This window comes from Botryllus schlosseri, chromosome 2 (assembly GCF_051294905.1).
Source record: "Botryllus schlosseri isolate E-star chromosome 2, Bs_hap1, whole genome shotgun sequence".
Classification (NCBI taxonomy): domain Eukaryota; kingdom Metazoa; phylum Chordata; class Ascidiacea; order Stolidobranchia; family Styelidae; genus Botryllus; species Botryllus schlosseri.
In genome coordinates, this window is record NC_137237.1 from 33670634 (window position 1) to 33676633 (window position 6000).

A 6000-nucleotide genomic window follows, 5' to 3' on the forward strand; every position below is an offset into this window, starting at 1 on the left:
ATTTCATGAGAAGTATCAGCAGCTGTTCAGTAGTGCTCACAGAATGTACACTTTTGCCAGTCCAATAATTCAATGGCTGAAATCTGTCAATCTCCAGCACAATAATATAAAATACGTCTCTATTCAGTCCGGTGAAATTGTGGAGTTCAGCATCAGTCATATTTGCCGCTCTGAATATCCGTGAAGATTGTCCAAGCATAGAAAGAAGTTTAGCTTCATTGTCACTCTTGAGCTGAGCAATTTGTTGCTCTTGGTTTCTGGTCTTATCAATAAGAGCAGCAATTGCACTACGAGCAACAGCTACTTCACCTCTCAGCTTTTCAAGCTCTCCTCCTTGGGGGTGGGTATCTGAGCTACTGCAACATTGTTCTGAAGACGATGACATGGCTTTTGTACTGCCATTTACAGAGCAATCAGAAGAGTTGGTGGATACCTAGCTAGATGAATTATGACAATTTTTATCTGCATCTAAAGTTGTGTCACTAGCACGCTGGGCTGTACACGCTTTACGTTTGGTATTCCGTGTATCCTCTTTCTCGCCTCGAAGATTGCAGCTCGGCACGGCATCCATTCTTAACCTTTTTTTCTGGAACCCAACTGGCACATCTGACACCCTTTTACGGCTGTAATATTTTGTTCTGAAGTGATAAGAGCACACTCTGGAGCCAGTACCGGGTGACCAATCTTTCCTGCTAATTCTGTTTATCCACGTCTTTTTAAGCTTTTCATCACTTGGAAATTGGTGAAAAGATCGATCAGGATTTCTTTTTTGTGTAGCTGCACATCCAAACACCGCACAATGGGCCATAGTGGATAACAACAAACTATAAGTGTCTTACCAATAATATACCTCTACGACAAAGAGAACATTTGGAATTAAAAATGACTATGGAAATTCCCGAAAAGTATGGTATTTCTCCTACTAGAGGGTGATGTAACTGCAGCCAATAGAATGTTATATCTTAGGTTATAACCAAACGGACTCATCCTGACAAGGCCTGCAACTTTGAAACGGTTGCAAAATACTGTTCCAATATGTTTGTTTACATTCCTTATGGACTAGCGCAGTCGGCATACACTTGACGACGACGCTGTCAGCCATCACCAAGGACAACAAATTCTGACCAATCAGAAGCAAGATCACGAACTTCCGGTTTCAACCCGTATTCATTCTTTTGTTGTAAAGGCCTGCATTGTTAAGCTTTTTCATTGATTGACTACGTGAACGAATTGACGCACCGTTTTAAACCACATCTGCAAACTTTACGCAATTGAATGATTTCTTCACCTTTCAAGTTATATATGTCTACTTGGAGTAGATTTGACAATGTCTTAAAAATCCCTACTTTGACGACTATTGAGTAGGTATTTCGGTTATTTCTTGTATGTGAACTTGAGTATTATTTCTATGCTTGGATTCGGTTAACTTTACCACCCACTACAGCTACGAAACATAATATTATCCCTACATGAGTCCGAATCTAACTAGATTTTCCTAAAAATTGACTGAGGTAATCATATATAAATATATATATATTTCATTCTAACACAGTGCTGCAAACATAAAAGTCTATCTAGATATCCTTGTGACAAAATCGTACGTAAATTGTTCTAAAATAATTCGCGTACTCGTTTCTGCGAGGCTTCAATGACGCAAAACAAACTCTGATTCTCCTGTTACATAATTTAATTTACTGTTCAAAATTTGTTATCATTAGCTAAATTTTAAAGTACTAGGAATCGGAGTCATAATAATGAGCATTTCAACAAACTCCGTATGCGAGTCTGACACCAGAGGGCGTAAACAGTTTCTGCGACCATGACTTCCTTTATCCAAATTCAAACTCCTTATTCTTCCACTCCACTGTCTTGCAATATGCTTGATGATTTTAGACGCCGTTAGCTTGAATGAAGTAGAGAAATGCAGAATGAATTGTTCAATTCAACTTATGCAGGATCCAAACGTCATCTGTACAACTACAACGCTGGAAATTCGAAATAATCTCAGCCCAACAGCTTCCATATCGGACTGGTAGCGGCGCTTCTCTGTGGCATAATTGCGTTTCTGTGCAAAATCAACGGACAGCGTTTGCGGAAGGAATTCAGACGTAAATATAGATACGAACAAAAGGCCAGGAGACAGATGGATGGGTCATTTATTGCGAAACATAGCAGAGTGAACGCAAACATTTTTGAAAGGTTCAATGGGAAAGCGAGTGTGAACACAAACCTATGACGTTACGTGACGTCATATCGCTTGTTCTAACCCTACATTTCCGCAAAGTAACATAATAATGTACACTGTACAATGTACACGATATCTAGTGGAGACTCAGACCACTTATGTCATAATTATGCAGTATAGGATGACTTCACCAAATGAATCAACTGGAACCATCAGATGCTGTAACAATTTCGTTAAATTAATATTTCTGTCGCTTTGCCAACAATTTTGACGAGCAGTTGTTGCGCAGGAATATAAGCTTATATGCCTGAAAGGTCAAGACTAGACCGAGTATTTGCTAGATTGAAATTGATCAAAGTGAAATATCGGTTACTATACTTGTCCGAGATATTACCTCTAGTTATGCAGTAGCCAACACCCCAATCGGATCGATTTGATTTTGATGGTGCAATAAACATATCATAACAAGATAGATCCCATACGCCTTCTATGTATTTTACATCAGACAACGTTGCTCAAAGTCAAATCAAACAGGATTGTTCGAAAAAACATCAAAAGATCTTTGATCTGATGTAGACCTGGCAATATATATTTTCGGACGTATAAAACGCATATAATCCGCATTATCAATACTGTCATGGCGTCCGGGTCCGTAGTTGACGCACCCCAACCCCCGAAGTGGGGGGGAGGTCAATAGAAACCCAAAATTATCTTGTGAATTAAAATGAGTTAGAGAGTATTTTTTGAGAATTCTAGCAACTTTTCGAAAACATTTTCGCACTTGGCGCGACTTATTGTTGCCTGATATCTTGATAATTGTGTACCCTTGCCCCACGAAAAAGCAAAAATGATTTTTCGAAGAGCTTCTTGGAGATACAGAACTTCAATATAAAATTGAATAATACTTCTTCGAGTCAATAGTCAATTCGAGTCATTGCAGTGTTGAGCTGCCGAAGGCAGCGAAACAGAAAAATACATTGCACATTTTAAGGCGCAGTATATGATTTCTGTAGTAGATCCATTTGGAATTCTGACGATCGAATATAACAAAACTGGATTTGGTTAGGTAAGAATCCCAATGCTTTACAACTAGATCTCTTTCCCGTAGGCTGTCATTGGTGGGATTGCCCCTACCCACGGAAGTGGCTGGATTGTGAGATTTAGTTAGCAATTTTGTAGCGAAAATTTTACAGATAATGTGGTATGTTAGTAGTGATATTAAAGAAGTCAAGTTGAGTGTATGATAAATATATATAATAATATAATATAAAGAGAACGCGAAGGCTAGTAATTTTACAAAGAGAAAGCGAAGGGTAGTAATATTATAAAAATAATATGACTCTGTCCAATCAATCGATTTTCGAATGTGACTCGAGTCAAGTCAAGTCAATCGTTTTTGGAGGTGAGTCGAGTCAACACAATTCAAGTCAAATTGAATTTTCGAAGTATATGAGTGACGATTCAAAGTCATTACATTTTGCTATCTGTGTGAAAGACAGATTATTTTTCCATTTATTTTGAATCAAAGAACTAATATAAAGTTAAATATCCATGCAAAAAGGCGTTGTATCGCTCACGCATGCGTAGAACAGCTAATAAAATACGTGAGCAACTTAATAGCTACATACTGCAGCAGTCTGTTGTTATCAGCCGAAATAGAGGATATAATATAGGAAGCCTCGAGAAGTTGAAACAAATTGATATGGTACAATACACTACACTACCCATCGGTGAGAATTTCAACGCATAAACTATATTCGTTCGATTTAAATCATACAAGAGGATTGTTAAAGGTGAGCACTGCGCAATGTAAGCACTGAATCGTTTAAGCAACAGAGAGACGTTGCTATTATATTATTATTATTCCACTACTACTACGACAACGTAAACTGTGATCATTTCGTTTGCGGTCAATTTCTTTGTGATGCAAGAATGGAGGATCAGTTTAATGTTACAATCAGTAAATGACTGATTGGTCTCACAATTGGCATCGGCGTATCGCAAACAATCCTAACAAACACAAGATACAGTAATTTAATCGATACCGTTTACTTGGTGAATTGGAATTGACTCGTAAATTTTGCTCCGAGTCACGAGTCAATCCACATTTCTGAAGCGTCGAGTCAAGTCAAGTCATATTATTTTTGCAAAGTGACTCGATTCAAGTCAAGTCATATGAAAAAGTTGACTCGAGTCATCCCAACACTGGTTTTTGATAGTCCTTATATGCGTGGTCTTTGCGATCCCGTCGGTCTGATTGAGCTGTATATCTACGCCGTCAAGACATCGTTTTTTTTTCAACACCAGTAGCCAGCATACTAGTCGTGCTTCAATTTTGGTTGTGTTATCGAATTCAGAAACCGAACCGAGCGAAATAAATTTGGTTTCGTCGTGCAATATTGAATCCATTTTCGAAATGTAGTCAGCTTTGTTCAGAATGACAACACCGAATCCCTTGTCTGGTTTGGTGATATGGATTTCAGGGTTGGAGAGTAATGCTTTGATAGAAAGGAAACACTCCTTGTCGATAGGGCATCCGCAATACGAATGCACCAAATCTGATAACCGAGCTTTAAGAGCAGGTATATTCACGTCTGGTTTAGGTTCGTGGTGATCTAATTGGCCGATCAGAATTTCGAATTTCGCAAATACCTCCTCACTCTTGAAAGCGGTCGGCGGTAGGCAAAACATTGAGCATATGGGATAAAACGAATTCTTCAGTAGCAGTGAACTCGTGGTCTGATAGGTTGAGGAGGGGCCTGAAGCAGTGCTGTTACGGTCCTGATGGCGTAATAATGAGTGATACTTGACTTGAATGCCTAATACTCGATTCAGAGTCGAATCACTCAGGTAATCGATTTAGCCCAGTCCTACGATGCGATGTAGGCTACTCACGTAGCAATATTATTGGCCGAACTCCTTCATCTACTTTCATGAAGTATCGCGCCTGGCGCGACTAGAATTTTCCAGAACGTTAATATTAGCTATTTCGTTGCGTTATAAGCCGATATACCAAGGGAGGTCAAATGATGGAAGATGCAATTCCATGATCGTATAATAATGCTTTTTATGACGTGTTAATAATACGCATACGGTATATTCGCATTGTTTCTTTTTTACGGTTTACGCAGCAATTGGAAACACGCTATCTCGGCTATGCAGGGTTAATGGTATAGTCAGTGTTGCCACTCGAGCTGCGTGAAAAAACACAATATTTGTCGACTAAAAGACACTAAATCGACACATATACACTAGTTTTGAAATTTAGGCCCAAACTTACGAATAAATCATAGACTATGCGGGAAATGCATTTTTTAACGCCAACAACGTTAAAAGAAGCTTAGAAAATGACAGATTCATCACATTATCTAAAATCGATTGCTATCAGACAATATTGTCAAGTTGCCTATTTATTGCTACATAACCAAATTTAACTTCAGCTCAAAGGTAAAACGTCTGTCAGCGAATGCAGTGTCCATTCCATTCCATCCAATCCGAGTGAGGGATATGAAAGTCGGCGGAACATCATACACTGACCAAGCAATGAGTGGTTTTGGAATTTACACACTGTCAACGAATCAAATGAAGCTACACAAGAACACTTTGTGGAATTAAAACACAATAGCGTACTTGATATAGGCTAGAATGCCTCCTCATTCAACTTTCCCTTTCATGACTGTGTGTCATTTTGTCACCACAAAAGTATTGCATCCTGGCAGCACCAGACATTTATAACTGAGTTCATACCACAGGGTTATATAGTCATGAACCTATACACATCTTCTGGTAATCATTTAATAATGGTACCAGTCATC